Raw genomic sequence first — 24,973 nt, forward strand, 5'->3', positions numbered from 1 at the left:
TGCAAAAGCTGTGCTTGGTACTCTGGCCATACCTTCAAAAAAGGAGTATATTTTGAAATAACTATTAATTCACAAGAACTATTACATAGCCTTTAGACCTGCAGCACCCAGAATGGCAGGTCCAATTCTGGAAAAGCCAAATAATTAGGCTTCAATCCTAAGTACCTCCTTCCAAATTGAATAAAATTTCTGAAGCACAGAAATACATATTGTCACTTCCATCCAGGCTGTAGAACTACCTGACTTGTAGGTACTATTGCCCATTTTTCCCCAGCTTTGTGTCACTTGTAAGCTTAGCAAGTCCCAATGCTATTATTGCTTCTCTGTCATGAAAAGAAGTGTTAAGTAGCATCAAGCCAAAAGATGTAGTATCTCAACAGAAAGTCCTGGCAAATAATGGTTCTTCTGGTTATGTCATAAATCATTCCAAGTCAAAATTTGGTAATTTATATGTGACACTGATTATCTTATCATTGTAGCTTCTTAATCAAAATGTCATACGGTGGGGGGGATAGAATGTAAGAAAATAAAGACAGTGCAGAAGGTAATCAGGCCCCTGAGGAGTTGCAGCTGTTCTAATTACCAAAGATTAGGAACAGGCCTGCCCTTAACAGTCCACAGCTGTGTCCAATGAGGTTGAGTGCTATGAATGGTGGGGGTTAGCTGTGTGAGGAGAGAGTTGTAGTTTGTTGGTTTTACTGTGAAGATGAAGGAGTCAGTGCTGTGAGGAGATACCCATGAGAAATCACCAAGAAGGTATGGAACTTTTGCAATAAGATGGCAACAATACTGTATCATGTGAGACAGCTTACAAATGTATGTTAGATAACCAGAAATGTATAAACTCAGAAGATGACACTAAGCTAGTTTGACAGGAGTTATTTTCTATAAATGTTTATTGGTTATAATTGAAGCCCCAAAGCAGATAGCCTCCAAGAAATAATGAGTTAAAACATAGAATGTGAGGCATTTGAAGAAGGCATAATATTAGGAAACACATAGAGCAATTAATCAGCTAAAGCATGAAACACAAGGACAGGAAGGAGATAGGGATAGGGGGAACTGATGGGCTAAGCATGTTCAGAGCCAACAATGTCAAACTGACCCTAAGAACTCTGCCAAGCTATAGAGACCAAGCCAAGTACACCGGGAATTAACCAAATTAGGGAAGAGGTTCAAAAGTTTAAAGAGGAAGACTCATCGGAAAGACCCCATCTATGATGAAGGCAACAGGAACGACCACCTGAAAATTCCCCAAAAGAGATGTCTCCACCTACGCTCCGCCCACGCTCCGCCTACACCACGCCCCATATGAATATGCATGATTATGTATCTGATCTGATGTAATCTTATACCCAAAATTGTATATAAGGCTTGCTTTTGCTATGTGAACTCAGAAATCCATTTCGTGATTTCTCCGACGCGTCGTAATAAAATACCTCCTGCTTATCTGACTTAGGCTGAGTCTCTTAAGCAGTTATTCTCGCCTTTTGGGGCAAAATTCGGCATCATTTTCTGGCGACCCAGATGGGACCAGACAGGAGATCCGGGCCCTGAGGTCCTCCCGGGCCGGGTCCGGGGTCGGGATTCTCTGGGCGCCCCTGACGAATTTTTTTGTCAGAAGAGACCCCCCTGGACTGGCGCCTTGGTGGACGGAGGGTTCCCTGCATCTCCTGCTTCAATTAAGAGGTATTTTAATTGTTTATTGGTTTTATTGGTAGGGAAACGGGGGTCAGACGTGACCGCCCGAAGGGAAAGCTGGGGGACGCCCCGGTAACGAATCCCATTGGGTTGCTAGCATTGGGTTGCTAGCATTGGGTTGCTAGCATTGGTTTGCCAGGGTTGTTGCTAGCATTGGTTTGCCAGGAGATTCCTGGCATTGTTTTTGTAGAGAAAAGGACAAAAGTCCTGCTGAAAGAAGTGTTTGTTTATCTTGGTATTTTTTGGTCTGTATGGGAAACTGTTTTAACATTGTGTTTGATGTTGTAATACTGTGAATTAAGGGTTAAGAACTGAAACTGCTATCTGAAGAGGTCTGTCAGCCGGTGATCTTTTGTGTCTGTTTTATGTGTTTGTTGCAAAATCTTACAGAAAATATCTTGCTGCTCTCTCTATAATTTTTAGAAGAGAATAAGTTGATAGATATCCGGAAGAAAATTGTGACCTCCTGCAATTGTTGCACTGTCTACGGTTGCGATTGCACGAATCTGGCAAACTGGTGTCTCACGGTCTGTAGGTGACCTCGCGTGACCAAACCCGGTAACAGTCTGTTCTGATATAGACCATAAGGTAGGAATTCCTTTATAAAGGTGTGAGTGTATGGTTGAGAGTGAATGAGACGCAGCATCGCTGCGATGCGAGAAGCCAGGACAAAAGCGACTGAAAATTGTGTGTGAAGTGTTAAACCAACACAGGGAATAACTATGGGAAGTCAACAGAGTAAGGACGTAAATATGAAAACCCCCTTAGGATGTATCCTAAGACACTGGAAGGACTTGGGAGGGATCCCGGGGGGAAACATAAGTAAAAAGACACTCCTTAAATATTGTACGCAGTGGTGGCCGTTGTACAAGTTAGATGACAATGAGAAATGGCCGCCGGAGGGAACAACTAATTATAATACTATTTTGCAATTGATGCTTTTCCTTCGCCGACTTAACAAATGGGACGAAGTGATGTATGCTGACATGTTCTTTACCCTAAGAAATAAACCGGAGTGGCAAAAAGAGTGCGGGGTAAATGTAGCACCTCAGGACCCCCTAGTGCTAGCCCTGGAAAAAGATAAGAAAGGTTCAAAGCCTAAAGAACGGTGCTGTGATGCATGTAGCATTGGGCAGCAATGTCTTAAATTGACAAGAAGGGATAGTGGAAAGGAGAGCGAAATAAGCCTGTGGGAATACCATCCATTCGCCCCAGGACGGGAAGGGCCTCTTCCCAGGCCAAGGGAGGAACAAGGGGATCCTAGCCCCTTAAAGGAGCTGGAACGATGGTGGAAATCTAAGTTTGGGCACAGTTCTCAGAAACTAGATAACACTTGGGAGGAGGATAGTCCATTAAAATCGGGGATGGACAAGAAGGAAAGCAGCCCGCAGGGACCAGATAGTCCACAGGGGTCGGGAAGCTACAAGGATGCTGACAGCCCACCCAGATTAGAAGTTGAGAGGGAAGAAGGCAGCCCACATGGAACAGAGAGTCGAGGGGAGACACGCAGCCTCCCCGAACTAAGTCCATATGGGGATGGTAGTACACCCAAAAGTGGAGGTTTTGGGAAATCAGGTACCTGTAGAATAGAAACTAGCACACCGAGGACTGGGGATAACTCACTGGGAGGCAACGTCTCTAAGCTAAGGTATAGTGAGAAGAATGACACTGAGACATGCGAAAGGGAGGTAGAGAACAACTCACAGAAGCTGAATATAATAATTCAGATAGAGGATAAGAGAGATGGAAGGGGAACAGAAGATGAGGACAGTAGCCCGGAACAGGATAGGCGCCGGCAGATGCGGGAAGAAAGGCGACAGATGCAGAGCGAGGCGCGGCTGGACTGTGTAAACCATGCCAGGGGGGTAGTAGAAAAAGAGTTAACAGAAATAAAAGGTGAAGATGAAGAACAGGGAAAGGGAAAGAGAAAAGAGAAAAAAAAAGAATAGGGAAGACATTGAGGCACAGGAAGATCCTGGGGAAGGGACTAGTCATTCGTATTATACCAGATCTGTGGCACGGAGGGAAGCAAAGCAAGAAGAGGAACGGAACCATACAATAGCTCCTCTCCGACAACTTATGCCAATGGTAGGAGAAAGGACCAGGGTAAAGGTACCGTTCTCCACAAGTGATCTGAACAATTGGAGGGATGAGGCAAGGAACTTCAGGAGGAATCCAGAGGGAGTAGCGAAGAGGTTTGAATTAATGGCAAGGAATTTAGATATTGATTGGGAAGATATAGAGGTGATGTTGTCAGAATTGACAGATACAGAAAGGGAACTCGTATTGGAAACAGGAAAACGACATGCTCAAGTATTATCAGGGAGACTAGAAGATAATTTCCCCAGTAGTAAACCAGAATGGGATCCGGGCAACGAAGAGCACTATCGACGATTGGTGCAGTACAGAAAGCTGATAGCGATGGGCTTGCGTAATGCGATCCCTAAGGCTATCAATTGGTCGATGTTATATGACATTAGGCAGGGAAAGGATGAGACCCCGTCAGAGTTTTTGGATAGACTTAGGGCAGCCATGAGACAATACACACCCCTGGACCCAGCAACGGAAGAAGGGAAACAACACCTGTTAGGATTAATGATGGGACAGAGTAACCCAGACATCAGAAAGAAATTGCAAAAGCTTGAACATCCAGAAAATAAAAACCTGGAGGCCTTGCTGAATGAGGCATGGAAGGTATATAATAATAGAGAAGTTGAGGAGAAGAAAAGGGAGGACAGGAGGATAGCTCGAGTAGTGGCTGTGGCAGTGGCAGCTCAGAAGACAGGTCACTCGGAACCTGGAACCAGGGGTAGGGGTAGAGGCTACCCGGTGAGAGGGGGAGGAAGGTTCCAACCCCACCCAGCTAGAGTAGGGCCAGATCAATGTGCATACTGCCTACAGACGGGACACTGGAAACAGGAATGCCCCCAGTTAAAGAGAAGGTTAATGGTCACCACTACCACCACACAGCAAGAAAGTGAATGAGGGGGACCGGTGGGCCATACCCTAGCAGACCCACTGGTTAAAATGGAGCTAGGGGAAGGTAAAAAGGAATTGGACTTTTTGATTGATACGGGAGCAACCTTTTCAGTTTTAAATCAAGAATTGGTACCTAAAAGTGATGAATTTGTACAAGTTGTGGGAGCAACAGGCCAACCAGAAAAGGCTTACTTTTTGAAACCTATCAAATACAAAATTGGGAAACAAATGGGAATACACCAGTTTCTGTATTTGCCAAATTCGCCAAAGCCTCTACTAGGGAGAGACTTGCTAGAAAACTTGGGAGCCATAATAAAGTTCAAAAAGGACAGATTTGAATTTCAAGTAAAAGAAGAACAACTGATTACAGCCCTAAGCCTAACAATCAGTTGTGTGAAACCTAAACCTGAGAATCACAATTTTGAGCGAATCCTGAGCGAGGCATACCCATTAGTATGGGCTACTGATATACCTGGAAAATCAAAACAAGCAGCACCGATTGTTGTTGAACTTAAAGATGGGGCAAGACCGGTGGTAAGAAAACAATACCCTTTGAGAATAGAAGACAGGAAGGGGATTGAGCCCATAATCAAAAGGTTTTTGGAACTGGGGTTATTGGTAGAATGTGAATCGGATTTTAATACACCAATCTTGCCAGTAAAGAAACCTAATGGAGCTTACAGACTAGTTCAGGACTTGAGAGCAGTAAACGAAATAACCAAGATATTACATCCTTTAGTTGCTAATCCATACACGCTTTTAACTAGACTCAAGGATAATTTGGCCTGGTTCACTGTATTAGACTTGAAAGATGCATTTTTCTGCCTTCCCTTAGCTCCCGAGAGTCAAAAGATTTTTGCCTTTGAATGGGAATCTGTAGATAAAGGAAGAAAGACCCAACTTACCTGGACGGTATTGCCCCAAGGATGGGCGAACTCCCCTACGATTTTTGGGAATCAGTTAGCCAAAGAATTAGAACAGTGGGAAAGGCCGCTGGGAGATGGCACCCTTCTGCAATACGTAGATAACCTCTTAATAGCAACAGTGACAGAGGAAGAATGCATTGAATGGACTATTTCCTTGTTAAATTTCCTGGGTTTAAGTGGATACCGAGTTTCTCAACAGAAAGCACAGCTGGTGCAAAAAGAAGTAGTGTACCTGGGATACGAAGTCTCCAGAGGACAGCGATCCCTGGGAGCAGCTAGGAAAAAGGCCATCTGTCAAATGCCCAAACCAGAGACGGTGAGAGACCTGCGCGCCTTTCTGGGGATGACAGGTTGGTGTCGGCTGTGGATCTACCAGTACGGGATACTTGCTAAACCACTGTACGATTTGTTGAAAGAAACCAAGGATGTTCTAGTTTGGACTCCCGAGGCAGAAGGGGCCTTCAAGAAGTTGAAGCTGGAGCTAATGAGAGCACCGGCTTTAGGTCTCCCAGATGTATCAAAACCATTCTGGCTGTTCTCCCATGAACGACAAGGGATGGCCCTAGGAGTCCTGGCACAGCAGTTGGGAACACACAAGAGAGCTGTGGCCTACTTTTCCAAGCGACTGGATGAAGTAAGTAAAGGATGGCCAGGCTGTCTGAGGGCAGTGGCTGCAGTGATAATTAACATAGAAGAGGCCAGAAAGCTCACACTGGGCCAAAAGATGACTGTGTTAGTATCTCACACTGTGTCGGCCGTGCTGGAACAGAAAGGCAACCATTGGTTGTCCCCATCCAGATTCCTAAAATACCAGGCCATCTTGGCTGAATCAGATGACGTAACCATTCAGGTAACTAACATTGTGAACCCAGCTTCATTTCTGGAAGGGAGAGCCCCAGCAGAACCCATCGAACACGACTGCCTGGAAACAATTGAAGCCGTCTATTCCAGTCGCCCAGATCTCAAAGAAGAGCCGCTCGAAGGTGCGGACAACTGGTTCTCAGATGGCAGCAGCTTCGTGAAGCAAGGAGTAAGAATGGCTGGTTATGCAGTCACCACTACAGAAAGGGTAATTGAGTCAAACCCCTTGCCTGCAGGGACTTCAGCTCAAAAGGCAGAGCTGATAGCTCTGACCCGAGCCCTGGAATTGGCAGAAAACATGCAAATTAATATATGGACAGACTCTAAATATGCCTTCTCTGTTGTACATGCTCATGGGGCCATCTGGAAAGAAAGAGGACTATTGACTACACAAGGAAAAACAGTCAAACATGCAGAAGAGATTCTGCGATTGCTAGAGGCGGTCCAACTCCCAGCACAAGTGGCCATAATGCATTGTAAAGGACATCTGAAAGGTAACACTATACCAGAGATAGGGAACAGGAAGGCAGATACAGAAGCTAAATTGGCGGCCACAAGAAATAGGGAAGCGGAAATAGCGGCCCTAATACCAGGGGAGCTGGATATCAATATCCAGCCAGATTACCAAGAGTCAGATCATAGATGGATTCAAAGGAATAAGGGCAAAATACTAGAAAATGGTTGGGGTCGATTAGAAACAGGACAGTTAGTGATACCAGGAAACGTGATGTGGCAGTTTGTGAAGGCAGAACATGAGAAGGCCCATTGGGGCCTAGATTCGCTTTACCAATATCTGCAGACCAGAATAGCAGGACCAAAATTATTTACTACTATAAAACACGTTACGTCCCAGTGCGAGCGGTGTCTGAAAAATAACCCGAACACAGGAACCAAAGTACATCAAGGAGCCATAAATCGAGGTAAATTCCCAGGTGAAGTATGGCAAATTGATTTTTCTGAACTCCCAAGAAAAGGGGGGTTTCGGTATTTGTTGGTAATAACTGATACATTTTCTGGGTGGCCTGAAGCATTCCCTTGTAGGACAAATAAGGAAAGAGAAGTGACCAAAGTACTGTTGAATGAAATTATTCCACGGTTTGGGGTACCAAAGAGCATTTCCTCGGATAGAGGTACACACTTCTGTGCAAAAGTGGTGAGAGCAATAAGCAAAGCATTACAAATCAAATGGCAACTACACACACCTTATCGCCCACAGGCCAGTGGGCAAGTGGAAAAGATGAATCATCTCATCAAACAGCAAATTGCCAAAATATGCCAGGAGACTAATTTGCAGTGGTATCAGGCTTTGCCTATTGCTTTGCTCAGGCTGAGAGTCAAACCAAGATCAAGAGAGAAGTTAAGCCCATTTGAAATTTTGTATGGTAGACCTTATGCTATGCAAGTTGTAAATGGAGACGTTATAGACCAAATCGGTAATCAGTATATTTATGATTATGTAATTACGGTGGGGAAACAGTTTGATAAGAATGCTACTGTGGTGATAGAGCACCAACCTAAGCAACCTGATTGCAAATTGCATCCGTTTAACCCCGGTGATTGGGTATATGTTAAGAATCTTTTAGGAAAACCCCTACAAGAAAAGTGGGAGGGACCTTTCCAAGTGCTGCTGACTACCTTCACCGCGGTTCGGATCAAGGAGCGACCTACGTGGATCCACTATTCACGGGTCAAGAGAGCTCCGGAAAACAAACAAGAGGAGATCAAACCTGCCCTAGATGTACAGACTTCTGAGTCAGCTGTCTCCGCAGGATCACGTGAGAATTCAACATAAACTAACATTGACTTTGCCAAAACCTTTATCCCTCATAGCAGAATTTAATGCCGAAGCTAGAGCTGCATTGCGTAGCACGCCAATACAGTGGACAGGGTGGGTTGAAACATACAGTCAACAAGGACCTGACCCACAGGACCCTATTCACGATCAGCCGTGTTTTGGGTGTGGGGAAAGAAATTGTGTGGGACTAATTGGATTTCTTTGTGGAGGTTGTGATAGAAAATTTTGGAACGTACAAAGTTGTTTACTGGACCTCCAATGTTATGAGTGTAGCTGCAAAAAAGCAAGGGAAAATGACGACTATTTGGCCTTAGAGAAATTCGCCAACAGACCCATTTTAGAGGCTAGGGAATTGTTTGAAGCACCCGAACAAATTGTATTAGGGTGGTGCCATTGGAAAGTACACCGCTGGTTACAATATTGTTTGAAACTTAGTCGTTCTAAGGTTTTATCGACCCGTTGCTATTCTTCTGTCCCACGACATCCACTAACAAGTGACCAAATTGGACCTTTTAAAAAACAAAGAGATTTAGACACTGAACTAGAAAAGACTATTTTACGAGTAAAGCAAATTCACACCAAGCAACAAGAACGCCAAAAGAAACAAAATTGACAGCCAGACATTATGACCCCGACTCCACCCCAAACCTTTACAACTCTAATCATTGGACTAATGATAGTGCTTCCCCAAGGCTCTGCCCCAATAGACCCATGGTCTCATGCGCACCAGTGTATCCACCCAGAGTTGGGAACGAGAGGGCCCTATTTCGAGGTTTATGCCTTACGAAACAATCAGCCATATGCAAGTGAGGTGTGGGATCAGCCCTCCATGGTAGCATACAAGGGAGACCAAGTCCAAATTGGGTGTCGAGAACTCGACCCAGAGGAAGGGAAAACAAGGCGGCTAGTATTAACAATTAAACCCTTGATGCCAGCCTTTAAACATAACCTAATTACCTTTAGTCCAGTGAAAATGGGCAGGCCCACAGTTTGGATCCAGCAAAAGGGCCCAATTTCGTGTCAGTGGAGCGACTTCAGGGAGGATCCACCTGGATCACAACAACCGATAAAGGGGGTGATTTATAGAGAAGATTCACTTGGGGAGCTACGCCCTCAAAACATAACCTATGACCCTCACCCCCTTCTCCATTCTCCGGGAGAAATTGTAATATCTAGTGGTCCTGAGGGAGAAAAAGCACTGTGTGAGATGGCATTTAGATTGGATCAGTCAATGATGTTCACATGTGAAAGGGAGTTGAAAACACTGGGACAGGATATTAGCTCCCTCGGGCGTGCTCTCGGGCGTGCTGTCGATTATAGGATACAATTACCAGAAGACGTGATCCCATTGTATCCAGATCTAGACTTGCCTCAAGAAACCACCCTACCAGTGGAATATAAAGCAGTACACAACCTAACCTTTATAGGGCCTCAGGTGATAAGAAAATCTAACGAACTAAAATTATTGTTAGACCCCACTTATTCCCTGAAAAAGGTGCAAATGAACATTCACACCGATATTACTTATTTGCAAAAGGATTGCCGACCATTTATACAGCAAAGCCTTAAGGGATGAAATGCATGGCTAGCGACAAGGTTTCATCACAGAAAAACAAAAAGAGATCTAAGTGGGTGGATTGGCACCGGATTTGGCATAGTAAACACAATAGATCAAGAGGTATTAGTAAACAAATTAAGTACCGTCACATCGAGCTTAGGAAAGCTTAAGGTGCCTCTCAGTACATCCATGCTTACATTAGCTGAAACACAATCGCTAGTGGTGAAATTACTAACCATGGTAGCGAACCACACTGCAGAGGATTTTGTGAAGCTCGCTAACTACACAGGGGAGCTTGGCAAAGACATTGCACTCGCTATCCAATGCTCTCAGACGCAACAATGGGTACAGTCGATAGCGGCAGGAATAATGAGAGAAGGAACGGCAGGTATATTACCTCAAGAAATAAGGGAAACAATACTAAAGGACAATCATACTACACGATTTGAAAGGGACCATCAAGCTTGGTGGCAGTTAGTAAACTTCACTTATGAACCTCAACGAGAACACGTTGAAGCTTATGTCCTCACCATTAGTGCGGCAGAGGAAAGAGGTATCTTTCCCATCCTCACTTTAGAGACGATGCATCAAGATGTCATTGTCAGGCCAATAAACCATAACGTTTGGGCCAGTTATGATTACACCAAAAACAAGTGGCAATCGGTTAGCACAGAAGCATGCATCCCTAGAGGACAATTAGGCTATGTTTGCGAAAATGCTGTGGTAGAAGCCGAAGATTTATGCTTAGATGCTGAAAATAGTGTATGCACCTTAGAAATGCTTCCGCATGATAAAACACAATCACAAGTTTATTATATAGGAAATGGGTGTGCTTGCGTAAGGACAGCTTGTGACAATGTCACTATAGATAATTGCCTAGCAGAGACTAACAATACTAACTTTTGTGCATGCAACTTTACCAAGATCATAGGTTGTGATTTTCATTACACTGTCCCAATAACTACCCAACAGCTAATTAACGCAAATTTCAACCTATATCAAGAGATACCGAAATTACAAATAGGGATGGACGTCAAAATTCTCAAAGCAATGCTTGCACACCCTGAAGTAAAGAAATTGGTGCAAAAGGTGAATCAAACAACTAAACGAATGGTATGGCAGATAGAACACAATTCAGAAAGGATAAAGAACGTCCTGACCGAAGTAGAACAAGTAGGCCAGCATCACTGGTGGGACATCTTTACAGGATACTCCCCAACAGCTACACAGGTCTTCCATTACCTAGTGTACCCAATGCTAGTAGTAATTATGGCCTTGCTATTACTAACTCTTACAAACATTTGCTTGTGGTGGAGACTAAGGGGCATAATGAAGAGGACCCAAATGATTTGGGCAATGGCACAAGCCTATCAGTGTCCTGTGAGACCAGAACTTGACGAAAGAATTCGTAAGCTATAAGAAAAGGGGGGAATGAAGCCCCAAAGCAGATAGCCTCCAAGAAATAATGAGTTAAAACATAGAATGTGAGGCATTTGAAGAAGGCATAATATTGGGAAACACATAGAGCAATTAATCAGCTAAAGCATGAAACACAAGGACAGGAAGGAGATAGGGATAGGGGGAACTGATGGGCTAAGCATGTTCAGAGCCAACAATGTCAAACTGACCCTAAGAACTCTGCCAAGCTATAGAGACCAAGCCAAGTACACCGGGAATTAACCAAATTAGGGAAGAGGTTCAAAAGTTTAAAGAGGAAGACTCATCGGAAAGACCCCATCTATGATGAAGGCAACAGGAACGACCACCTGAAAATTCCCCAAAAGAGATGTCTCCACCTACGCTCCGCCCACGCTCCGCCTACACCACGCCCCATATGAATATGCATGATTATGTATCTGATCTGATGTAATCTTATACCCAAAATTGTATATAAGGCTTGCTTTTGCTATGTGAACTCAGAAATCCATTTCGTGATTTCTCCGACGCGTCGTAATAAAATACCTCCTGCTTATCTGACTTAGGCTGAGTCTCTTAAGCAGTTATTCTCGCCTTTTGGGGCAAAATTCGGCATCATAATTATATGACCCCCTACATTTGTATGAATCTATTCCAGGATCAGCTGTCCCATAACTTTGCTCCAGACCAATGCCAAGATTAAAAGCCAGTAAATACTTTGTTAATTTTATTTAGATTTCTGAAACTGTTTGAAGGGGGAAATAATTTATTTTCCCTCAAACCCTCCAGCCTTTGTCAGCTCTTTATTACTATCAAGTTATCAAAAGGTATGTTAAGTAAAGAATGAATTAATGAAGAGATTGTGCTGGGCAAATGACTGGTAACATCAGAACAGGATTGTTTTGGTTGGAAGGGACCTACAACAATCCAATTCCCTGACTACTTTAGGCCTGACCAGAGGTTAAAGCCTGTTTTTAAGGCTATTTTCCAAATAACTGCTAAACTGACAGGCTTGGGACACCAAACCACCTCTTTAGGAGGTCTGTTCCAGTGTTTTATCACCCTCTCAGTAAAGAAAAGCTTGCTAATGTCCAATCTGAGCCTCTCCTGGCACAGCTTTAAACCATTCCCATGTGTCCTGTCTCTAAACACAAGGAAGAACAGCTCAACACGTCCCTCTCCACTTCCTCTCTTTGGGAAGTTGCTGAGAGCAATGAAATCACCCCTTTGTCTCCTTCCCTCCAAACTGGACAAATCCAAAGTCCCCGTCTGGTCCCCACAAGACATGACTTCCAGCCCTGTTACCAGCTTTTCATGCCCTTCTCTGGATGCTTTCAAGGACTTTGGTATCTCTGTTACATTGCAATATTTGTTCTTCACAACAAGTATTGATTACTTGCGTTAAAAGAAAAGCAAGAATTGGTTTATCTTTTATACTCTAACTTTCTAACTCGCATCAAATCCCTGCATGCTGGAGACAATGCCATTTTAGTTAAGAAATAGTAAAGGCAAAGGTTGAGAGTTTCCAAGGAATGCTAGTATTTGCAGAAGGAGCTTTCTAGCAGTCTTTCAGATTAAACCCCTGGCAATGGTATTTCTCACTTCACATTATAGGTAGATATGGGTTTTTTTCTACAAAGGTATTTGGCAATCTGTAACAGATGCAGGCTTGTATTCTGTGTGCTGCCTTATCAGGTAGAATAAGGAAAAATATTGATCTGTATGCAGTCACTTATTCACTTCCCAGTCATTTGACAGCTGGAGAAAGATAATGCTAGTTCTGACTGTTATTTTACCTCCTCCTTTGCCTTCTCAAGGCTTTCTTACTGGATTATTATCATTCTTTCTTGTGTTCCAAGCAATAACTCTTTTGTCTTCAAGTTTCCTTGATATCACCTTTTCAAATATATATTCATAATCAGGCCATGAGTATTGCCCTTATTAATTTCCTCAGCTTGCACCTCTGGTATAATGTAATGTTTGTTTTTTTTTTTTTTCCCTTTCACATTCCCTAGTGCCTTTGTTCCCATGCGCTATTATTAAATTAATTTTGTGATTTAAAAAATGCTCCCTTTTTTCTGATTTCTACTAGTCCTTTTTCTTTCTTGCACTGCCCTCCTGGATTGTCCAGTCATTCTGCCTGCTCCTATGTGAGGAATAAAAATGCCAGCCTAAATCTCATCCAAATCCATCTACCTCTCATCTGTTCATCTCTATTTATGAATAATATTTTTCGTTTCTGAACTCTGTGCTCAAACTTTCACTTGCTTTCATCAGAAGTTTTATTTTAGTTCAACTGGAAATAAACTTGGCCTTAACCTGCCAATAGTGTTAACTTAAAAAATTGTTAAAGTCACAAAATCAGCCCAAATCTCTTGATATCCTTCCCCTTGCTGTCTCCAGGGAATTGCTGTGGATATTATTTCTCTTTATCCAATATTCTGTAGTGGGAAATAATTAATGTACAGATCAATAACACACACTGATTTTTAAGGGAGTCCTGCCAAATTAAATACTGTCAGAAAAACTACCAATGCTTTCCCTGTGGCAAAAGAAGAAATAAAGCCGTTTTCCCTGAGTACCATTCAGTAACTCTTTTAAATAGGTCTCTTCACACTTGGGCAAGAGCCCACATCTTTTTACATAATTTCTGCAGGACCGGACAAAGGACAAGTGACCACAAAGAACTGCAGAGAGGAGAAAGGACTTCTAAAGAAAGGCATGAGCATGGTAAATGGTTCAGTGGCACAAAGGTGATGTTTCAGTCACAATCCACAGTTGTAGAATAGAGCAACTGTAGTGAAGGATGAAACCAATATCCATTGATGCCAGAAGTTAATTAGTTTTGCCAAAAAAAAAGTATTCTGTGTAGCAAAGCTGGACCAAGCTTTGGATTTCTTTTTCAACTCTGCTAATTTTTTAAAGAGCATATGGCAATGTCTTAGATTCTTACTTCATAGGTTCCAGTTTCCTTCAACTCAATTCATGCAATTACCTTAAAACGAATGAGTTTTGGGAGGGAGTGGAATAGCCTTATGTACTTCAAATGGATGAATCACCACTAGATGCTTGTTTACATGGGCCTGGTTTGAGAGGACTATACATCAGGTATGTGCAAATTAAAAGAGAACCTAAGATAACTCTGACTGTGATGCTACGAAGTTGGAAAATTCAGAAACTTGAACCAATTGTTGGTAAGATGAGAATGATCTGAGAATGACTAAATATGCTTTTTTTTTTTTTAACTATTTAATGCCTGTGATGCTGTGGTGGTTGAAGGTCCAGTCAGCAGACAAGCAAAGGCCAGAGTGTATGATTTAAAGATACTTTTTTTTCCCCCCCAAATCATGGAATGACAGAGTGGTTTGGATTGGAAGCAACCCTAAAGGCCATCTAGTTCCAGCCCTCCTGCCATGGGCAGGGACACCTTCCATTAGAACAATGCCCCATTCAACATGGCCTTTAACACTTCCAGAGACAGGGCATCCGCAGCTTCTCTGGACAACCTGTTCCCGTGCTGACCATCCTCACAAGACCTTCTTCCTTATATCTAATCTAAACCTGCCCTCTTTAAATTGAAACCCACTCACCCCTTGTCCTATCTCTACATGCCCTTGTAAAAAGTTCTCCAGCTTTCTTGTAGACCCTTCAGGTACTGGGAAGTGCTGTAAGATCTCTCTGCTGGCTTCTCTTCTTCATGCTGAACAACCTCAGCTCTCTTAGCCTGTCTTCATGGAAGAGATACTCCAGTCCTCTCATCAGCCCATCTGACTCTGTTGAAATCCTTCTTCCTCTCCTAAATGCAATGAGTCTTCCCTCTTGAGTCTGCAGAGTCATGAAGTGGTTCTGGAAGAGCACCTTTCTGTAAGGGCACCCTAAGCTGTGCCTGTTGCTGGTCCTTGTCCTAGCAAGCATCCATTCTTCTGCATGTGGGGCTGTGTGTCCACTGCAGACTGTCCTTGGAACCAGCTAACTCCCCAGCCTTCCTGATGTTACACAGCTCTGCTGCCTGTCCCTACCCCAGAATGGTCCAGGCTCTACCCACAGAGTGAGTTCCACACTACTGCCTCTCCCCTCAGCAGCTCTGTTGGGTGGAGGCATTGGCCAACATGGGATAGATGAGGCAGATCCTTTTGGGGTGGCCCCTGCCCTATCTCCTGGCCCCACTCACACCTCATCAGCAACTCTTCTGTGAGTTGCCAACTCCTGGCCAGTCTCAGGGGTTTCCTTGGCTCAGAAAATCCCTCTCTATGCCAAGATCTCCTCCTCCACTGCAGAACATGCCTGCACCAGAGCTGCTCACCTCAGGGAGTCTGGGAAAGATCACATTTTCATGCATGTTTGGTTGGAAGCTCCAAGTCTGGTTCATCCATGTGAAAGGACTGAGTTAAAAATTTGAAGAGCTCCACTGGTGGAATGGCTATGGAAAGGCTGGAGGCTGGCAGTTCATAATATTGTGTATGTCTGGTTGTACTGCTTGTTTTCAGCATGAGTAGCCTTCCTTGCTGTGCCTCGCAGGCCTGGGACTTGTAACCATGCCCTGCCTTCATTAAACAACTGGATATGAACTCCAGCCTGGTGAACGTTTTGTGTTGATGACAGCTTAAATAATGGTAGCACTTTCAACAGCTCTTCACTTGGTTGTGAATCAGATTTCTAAGTCACTTATGCCATGTATTTACCAGGTAACTGGATGAGCATGAGGGAGGCTTTAAGCTCAGCATGTTCTGCCACCAGCCCACGCTGCTGCCATGGGAAGGCCTTGCTAACACCGATGGGTTTCCAGTCTCAGCGGGATCACGCTGGGATCACTGGGCATATGCAGCATCCAGGTTCCCCATGACTCCATCTGCTCCACAGGTTGACCAACAGACACTTTTGAGAGTTTTCTCCTATAAACACTAGTTTTAAATATGTAAACAGAATCTGTTAGCCCTGGTAATCTAAAGCAAGGAGTACAGGACTTAGATTCCATCTTTCACTCAAATTATGTCTTCTGAAGAAAAATGTAGGAATGTTTCAATTTTTGGAGGATTTGGAACTGCAAAAATGAAGTGTTTGATGTGGTACCTGAGGGCCAGCCAAAAAATTTCATTTACAGTGTTAATTTAAGCCTCTGATTTATATTTTTTTTTCACAGCCAGCAGTCTCTGCCCTGAGCTTTGCTTCCACAGATGAATCTGAATGCAACATGGGGAGAAAATACCACATTCCCAAAATGGTAACAGCATAGGAATAACTAGCTGGGGAAGATATGATTCAGACCTGTGAGAAGTAAACTCAGGAATTTAAAGGTTAGGGTCCCATTTAAATAACTAATATGCCTTTGAAACCTGACCACACACACAACAGCCATCACATTTAACTACCTACTTTGCCTAAGAGCTATCTAGCAACTCTCTACTTGAAGCATAAATGAGTTTTTCATATATCTTCCTGTCCTGGTTTTGACCAGGAGAAGTTAATGTTTGCAGTAGCTATGGTGACACAGCTGTGGATGTATCTAAGAGGTTATTCCTTACTGATTTAGGTCATTTCGCAGGGTGGGGGAGAACAGGGCAAGGAAGGGATGGCACAGTACAGCTCTGGACTCTGCCTTCTTTCAGAGGAGATGAGTGTTCCTTTCTGGTTGGGAAAAACATGCTGGAAGGAGCAGTGGGGTGGCATCATCTATGGGTACGTTCCATCATGTCAGACTCAGTGAGCATTCTGCACATAAATCGCTCTCTTTTGCACATTTCTGTTATTAATATTGTTGCTGTTACTACCCCTTTTTATTATTTCAGTGCTTTCTCAGTAAACTGTTTTTATTTTAACGCATAACCTCTAGCTTTTTTATCTCCCACTGGACAGGGAGGGGAGTGAAAGGGAGCACTTCTCCTGATCCATGACACTCCTCAACAACAGTTCTGTTTTAGAAACCACCAGACTGGAGAAAGAAGTACATTATTTTTACAAGTTGCTCACAGTTCCCAGCCAAGACAATTAACATTCATGATGCTTCGTATGTATCAACCTGAGGGGAAGAGTCGGCTCAAGGAGGAAGAGGAGTCTCAAATTTCACCCTGGGAAGGCAAAACCAAGTAACCAAGTGTAATGGTTCAATCTGTTTTGGCAGCACCTCCTTACTGAACACTAGAACACAAGAACACAGTTCTTGACATTTCAGTGATTTGCAACATATGAAATATTTAAGAAGGGCATTAGATTAGGCCAGGGTAGAGATTGGAACTGCATAAATAGATGCTCAAGCAGGATGTGTATACAAGGAGTAAAGTTCCTATGCACCCTTGCTCCAATAAACAGCATTTTGAGGAAAAAACCAAAACCGGAACAGGACCAAAGCATTGGGCCTATCCTTTTTTACTCTTCCCTTCTTTTTTTGACTCTGCTTGGGTAAAAGGCTACTGTGCTAAGCCCGTATGTCATTTAGCCCCTGAAATTAGGTTTCTCTGGCACTGCCAATCAGTTATGGAAAACTGAGTCTTTTTACAGAAGTAAAATGTTGGTGAGTTGCTAATGACAGGTGTGACCTTCTTGAACTGTCACGAAATGAATAGGAGAAACTGCTAAAACTGAAGTGCCTGGAAGAGCCTGAAAGAGCACTTGTGATGCAAGTAGGTTGCTTTTCCATTAATGTTTAAGTGTCTTTTAGGACAAGGACCACAATATTGATACATACCAAACTGAAAATGGCAGTTCACCTATGAGCACTGCCCGACGTTTTATTATGTGTAGCTGCCTTTGGTCAGCACTTCCCAGAGACTTCAGGATGCATGGGTCATCCATGAGAGAAGTGAATTTTTTTATTTCAAAAATACTGCTGGCTTGGAGAACTCTTTATTTGCAGAAATTTCAGAAATATTACCTTAAAAAGCAGAAGAAATCTATACCCTTGGTAGATTTCTTTGTACATTTTTAAACCTGATTTAATTTAAGCTGACAAGTTTGAATAAAAGAATTGCTTTGTCTATTTTGGAAAAGGCACATTTAAATAACCACAATAAAGAAAAAAAAACCAAACCAAATTCCTTCTTATTCTGAAAATACCTCCAAAACAGTTAAATTATGAAACCTCTAACCACTTCATTTTTCATTTTCTCCTTGAATCAACCTTCTGTCTCGTTTATTTCAGTTGGAGCTACCTACCCTCAGGCAGTCATCATTCTGTTTCATTATTTCTTTATTATGATTATTTTCCTACTTTGAGCAATGAGAGAGATACATTTTTGCTCCAACTCAACCTATCAAACACTTTTTTTTTTTTTTCCACCTCTATCACACTTCCTCTTAGCTTATGAATTACTTTGGAAATTATCACTTCAAAAGTTTTCTCTACATTGAATTTTAATGTTAGAAGAAGCAATTTGTTCTTTAAAAAAATCATTAAACACAGCTTTTTGATTAAGCCAATGGGACCAATGAATAATGTTGTCATTTAAATACCAGGCAAAGCAATCTATACTCTAACAAGATAACATACATGTCTCCATCAGAAATGGCAAACATAATTAGTTCCCATGAGCACACAGAAATATATTCCTATTCTGGTAGTATCTTTTACGATATCCACAAATTACTAATTTTAAATGGTTTTAATCAAGGCCTGGATGATTTCATGCAGTAGACAATGTTATAAAAAAACCTTATTTTTTTTTATTAAGCTAGCAGCTAAAAATTGGAAAATTATAATTTGGTTAATCTTGGTACATATACACTGGTACTTGACCTCCCACCCTCTCAACCTTGAAAATAATGAACTTGAGCAATAACTAAAAATCTCAGTTCATGATTGGACGTCTATTCCATCCCTGAATGGATTTCTAGATAACCCCATAATAATCCAGATTTTAGGATACAAAAAGGGTGAGTTGGAGGCCAGGAGGGCTGGGATTATTCCTTACTACAGACAACAAGGCAGTCCTGGATCTGGAGCTTCTAATTTGCACACCTTCTAATCTATCTGCAACGTTTCTCATGTAGTGAAAGACCTGGGTAACTGAGCAAAAACAGCTATGAATCTAAAACTAAACCTGACATGATGTCTTTTCAGTTGTTGGCTGTTAGTCTTTTCATTGGAAATCTTTTCTTGAAGAAAACTATCATTCCCTTATCAGGTTCTGGCTGTGATTGGAAAGGGTAATTCTTTACATGGGTTCATGTTAAAACCAGCAGACTACAATGTTAAGAGCTGAAACCTCCTTTTTTGTTCCCTGTGTTCTGCAAGGGTCTTTCAGTGCAAAGCAGTATGTTTTTAATGCAGATTGCTGTGATTTTCCCTGCAGGAACCCAGCAAGTTGCACAAAGCTTGATGCTCTGCCAGCAGGGTATATTACATTTTCAGCAGCTCCTTCCAGATAACAGTGAATGGCAAAAACCAAAATGGTCAAAGCTTTGTGGTTGTTGCATTTAGGAGGTTATTTTTTCATTTCCTTTCCTGATTTTCATTCAATGTTTGGCTAGATTCAATAGCCTCTATTGAATCTCTCCACTTCCTGATTGAAAAAAAAGGTTCCCCTGAATATTTTTTCTCCTTACTTTATTTGCAGATCATCCTGCAGCCTTACTGATACCTGAGCTCAGTGACTGTTACTAGGATCATTTAGCACCTAATTCCAGAAACTGAAAAAACAGATATTTTGCCATGTATTCATAAATGCATTGTTGACAGTGGAGGACTGGTGGGGTCTGAGAGCCTTGGACTCCCTTCCAGGCTCTGAACAGCAATATAATATTTTCACCAAGCTTAATATATTCTGCCTCCTTCTAGAGCCTTTCCTTGTTCACAGCTCCAAATTTCTAGCTGTTTGTGCAAATGGCTCCAGCACGAGTTCACCAGCTTCTCATCCTATTCCCAACCACTCGTTCCTGTTATTTCCCTTCTTACTTGTGTCCAGTCTTTCCTACACTGCATAGCTTCATTTCCTATGACAGATGTTTTCTTACCCAGCCTTCCACAAACTCCTCTCTTTTTCATTTATCTCCTTTCAAGACTCGCTTGCCTCTCCCTGGATATAACTGTTCTTGTCCAACCAGTCCCAGGCCTCTGAGCTGAGCTTCCAGTTTCTCATCACTTCCCAGCTCTGTCTTCTCTCGGAGATTTTTAAGATTGTTTAATAATTTTATTAATGAACCATGAACAATAATAAGGCAAAAATCACCAAATGAGGCATGCTTTTAGGTTAATTCAGTCTGGAGAAGAACATGACCTGGAAGAGAGGGTTTCTTTCTGTCAAGACTTACCAGACACTTTTACATTTCTCCTTTAGCATGATCTCCTGATCAGATGGAGCCTGGACTAGGCCTACAAACTCTTCAAATATAGAATAAGATAAGGCATTTTGCCTGGCTAGCTGTTGGTCTGGACTTACTAACCCTGAGGAGCAAGCTCTTCCTTGCATGCCTTGACTCACACGGTGGCCTCACATAGCTGGAACAAGAACACTTTAAATTTAAGAAGCCCTCTTCCTCAAAATTATATATTTCAATGCAAGGCTATTTCCACAATTCAGTATTATTTCAAATCTTTTTTTATTTACCTATGGACTAAAATCTTTTGTAAACATAATTTCTTCCATTGGTCCTGGCCTCAGAAAAGAAGCAATGGAGCATTAAACAGAGTTCTTAACTGACCAAAACTGCTTAGAATTTAGCTACTTAAAAGGATGGGCAGGAGACTGGGCTGTAGTTTTACAAATGTTGGGCAGGCCTGTTTATGATTTATATTCTTGGATTATATAGTTAAAGAAAAGAGAATAGAGGACTATGTATCTTCCTGACACCATTAAGTCAGTATTTCATGGAAATGTCTCCAGGTGCTTAAGCATTTGCACTATGAGATTATACCAAGTATTAATGATGTTTGGGTGGCTGGACATGTTTGATTAATAAAGCTGCTGCTTTTTATTACTAATGCTGGAAGTCATCAGAGATCCTGTAATACCAATGATTGAGGCTGCATTTATATGGAATTTCAGAGGGAGAAAACTGTGTTTTTATCATAAAGAAAAGCAGTTCATGCTTAATTACACAGACACTATGATAAAGAGGTTTTTCTGGCTTCCCCCCCCCTCTTTTCTTTAGGCATATTTATTTAGAACTAAACACAAATCTCAAAGTTTTTTATATTGCAGCTGAACAACTAAGCCTTTCCTCTCCCTTTTCTTCCTTCAGTCTCCAGTTGCGCAGATAATTTCATGTTCCCTTTCTGCAGTAAAAAAAATTGCACAAATACACCTGTTGTAGGAAATCAGCACTTTTAAATCCTATATAATTAGAATCTTCTCTTGCCATTTAATTAAATCATGTAAGCTTTGGTAAAATAATTTTAAATATTACATACTGAGTGCCTGTTATTTTTACATCGCACTTAAACGGATGGAAGTTATCATAGAAAATTCAAGGGAAGCCCAAACATCTAATCTGTTTCTCTTTGGTTTCTTGATTCTGGTGGTCCACTGTAACATACACCTAGCCCACAGATCACATTCCAGGGAGGTCTCTACAAGTGTTGTGAACACAGAAGACAATCCACCTCCTGAGTAGTTTGCTGAACTGATTTGACAGCATACAAGTTAGTAGGGTCAGAAGAAAAAAAAGACAAAACCAATAAAAAAGCAGCCAGCCAAAAATAAAGAGGGGAACAAAAAACCACAAAAAATTCAGGTTTTGGTTGGTTTTCTTTTTTTTTTTTTCTTTCGATAGAATGTGATTTAAATACCCTGTGTTATTTACCTGGTTGTCTCATAATATGAAGTGGTGGGGAACGGGGTAGGCAAGGGGAAAAATAAAGAGCCCTGAGGGAAGCAAATCAAGTTGAAATATTGCAACTTTTATCTATTGTCAAACTGTGAGTATTTTGAGTCAGTTCTAATTTGGCAGTAAACCCATGATCACAGTCCCCCAACAGAAGAGGCCTAGAGACCAGTAAGGTAAATAAGTCAAAGAGAAAGCCTTTCATGATGCATAATAACACCCTGAACATTAACTGCCCACTAGGATGTCTTCTGATTGCTTTCAGGAAAAGTCTGGTACAAAAAATGATCACTAAAGCTAGAGCCAGTTTCCAGCTTTGTTGAATACTTGTATTTATGGGCAAGTCATTTCACCTTTGCTTCTCACTTTGTTGAACACTGAATCACCCTGTGCAAAATTTACTTTGTTCTGCTTTCATTTCCCTTTTCCTTTTAAAGCAGAGGTAGAGGGAATCAGGCTTATTGAATTTCTTTGTCCATGTCCATAGATTCTTTAGAGTTAATACAATCCTGTAATTTTGCATTTCCTCTAATGCAAAAGCCACTGAACATTTTTTATTAACATAGAAAAATCTGTGAATCTAAAATGTGCCCAAGATACTCCATGTGCTGTGGTTTGATAAATCATTATATTAACAGCTTTCTGCACTGTAGAATCAACCCAAGGTAGAGGGAGAAAAGCAGAAGAGAGACAGCCTTGAGACTGTGACTTCAAAACAGAAGCAGTCTGATAGACTGCAGAGTCACTACAGGTGAAGCTGCCACTGCCAGAGTGACACCCTTTATTTCCTGCACTGCATGAACATGTCATGAAACCATTAGCAACATCATTCATGCCTGCAGCTGAAGTGTTGCTAAAAGTGTTTTGAGTTTCATGCCCATGTATGACCCAAGAAAGCATGATGGTCCAATGCACCATGGATGCTGCACAGGGCAGGGAATTCTGTGGAGGTGGGAATCAGTCTAGACAGAAAGAAAGTAAAATGCCATGCTGCAATATAAGGGCCACCAGAGCAAGAGGAAATTCAGGCAGGAAAATGTAACATTTGTGAAGATCCATGCTGATCTTTAACCTTTATTTGTTGTAGCAGATAGACAAGGGGAATCTATTACCAGGCATGGAAAGAGGTCTGTGTTTCTGAGTTTGAAGTTGGACTACTATAACTCTGCTGACTGCAGAGTGGGAGCAGACTTGTCTGGAGAGACAACATCCACCTACACAATTAAAAATGTGACATCTGTTATTCCTGTGGTTCTTGGTTGGCAGTTTCACGTGGATGATGGACATAAAGGGGAGGGCAGTCTGTTGAACCTGTTATTCCTGAAATGCTGAACCAAGGTGATTTTTGATTGAACAAAGATTAATTTTTGACTTGATTACTGGGAATTTACCCAGTCTCTCCCATTGTCCTTGCTGTCACAAATATCTGCTAATTATCTGTGATTCCATTTTTCTCAGAATAATAAAATTATCTAGTTTTTTTATAAACCAAAATCTTAGATCTTTATTGACTTATTTCTGTTGCATTACAGACCTATCTTTGCCTCCTCATATACCTCCTCATTCCAAACACTGATGTTGGCAATTGTTCAACAGTAGTTTACTAATTATCTTTATTTGAGACCTTTCTCAGAGCTCTGGTTCTGCATTGCTTCAGCTGCCTGGATCTACATGTGTGACTGTGTAGAAAAGCTAAAATACAGCCATAATGATGTGTTGCCAGTGAGGGATGGTGAATACTCCAGAGCTCTGTCAAACCCACAGCTTGTGTCCTGGTTGCTTTTGAAGGGTGGCAGGAGAGATGCAGTATGGCTAATGCAGTATGACCCTTATGAGGTGATGGTGTCATGCCTCTGGGTAGGGAAAGAATGGCCATGTCTGTGCTGAACAGAAAGCACAATATACAGGAACAAGGCAGGAGGCAAAAGGTCAAGCAAGGTCTTATTCAAGCATGTGTTCAAAGGATAGTAAAAGCAAACTGGCATGGGAAGGAGGACAGTAGTGCTGAGAGAAAAAGGTCTTTGGGACAAAGAAGTGGGAAGGAAAAATAGAAACAAGCAAAAAGGCCTGACAGCAAGGTGTGGAAAGGCAAGCTGGGTTTGACATGTTTGAGTCAAACTGGCATGAAACTGGTCAAAGCAGAAATTTTTGATTTTTGACATCTAAACAAGCATAGAGAGATTATAAGTGATTGCTTCTATTCACAGTATGTCTTAAGTGGTTTTGATCCAACATCAGGAGGCATAAACCATATTTTTTTGTTGAATCCCATCCCATGATGAAAAGTTTGAAATTGTAATTAAGAAATGTGATGGTCTAAAGAACACTTAATCCTCTATTTGATTATTATAACATTCTAAGAATGTCCTTGAGTGTTTTCAAATGAATTTGCTGTTATTTATTTGGTATTTGTTGAATACTTTCAGTAAATAGTTTGTCAATCTTTTGTGATGCATCAAACACAATGGCACTGTCTGTGCCTTTACTGGCTGTCAGTTTTCCAAAACAGGAGAATAAAAAATGTATTTCAGAACAAAGCAAAACCAAAGTAACAAAAACGACAAACACAGATTTTAATGTACTGAAAGATTTATGAATCAAAAGCATGAATTCAATGAAAAAACCTTCAACAATATTATTTTCATTATCTTACTCAATTCAACTCTGAAATTACTTATGTCCTTCTTTACTTACAGAAATTCAAATAAGATAATATAAGATGAAGGTGCTTTTTGAAATACATAATGCTAAAGTTACTTTATTTTCGCTGCCTTTCACTGAAGCTTTCTGAAGAAAAGCTGAAAATCAAAAGAGCATCTCACATCTACTCTATGGGATCAGCTTGAAGCTTACAAGAAGCAGACAATAAATAAATTTTCTGTGTATTTTTTTTTCTGAATCAGTATGACTGCTAAGAAAACACTTCCAAATACCAATTATAGGGTTATACAAGAATCTTGCAGTCAAAGAGAGATTATCTTG

The 24,973-nt window shown here is 41.6% G+C and overlaps 1 protein-coding gene and 1 long non-coding RNA gene across 4 annotated transcripts in view; one reads left to right on the forward strand and one right to left on the reverse strand.

Moving 5' to 3' along the window:
* GABRG3 (gamma-aminobutyric acid type A receptor subunit gamma3) overlaps window positions 1-24,973 on the reverse strand; it is a 302,729-nt gene that overhangs the window by 22,707 nt on the left and 255,049 nt on the right. The gene's annotated exons all lie outside the window — the stretch shown is intronic.
* Window positions 685-17,995, forward strand: LOC132070189 (uncharacterized). The gene is made up of 4 exons (XR_009417903.1): window positions 685-756; window positions 13,893-13,966; window positions 16,377-16,457; window positions 17,090-17,995. It is a non-coding gene; the product is annotated as an uncharacterized LOC132070189 (long non-coding RNA).

Source organism: Ammospiza nelsoni, chromosome 2 (genome assembly GCF_027579445.1).
Source record: "Ammospiza nelsoni isolate bAmmNel1 chromosome 2, bAmmNel1.pri, whole genome shotgun sequence".
Taxonomy (NCBI): Eukaryota; Metazoa; Chordata; class Aves; order Passeriformes; family Passerellidae; genus Ammospiza; species Ammospiza nelsoni.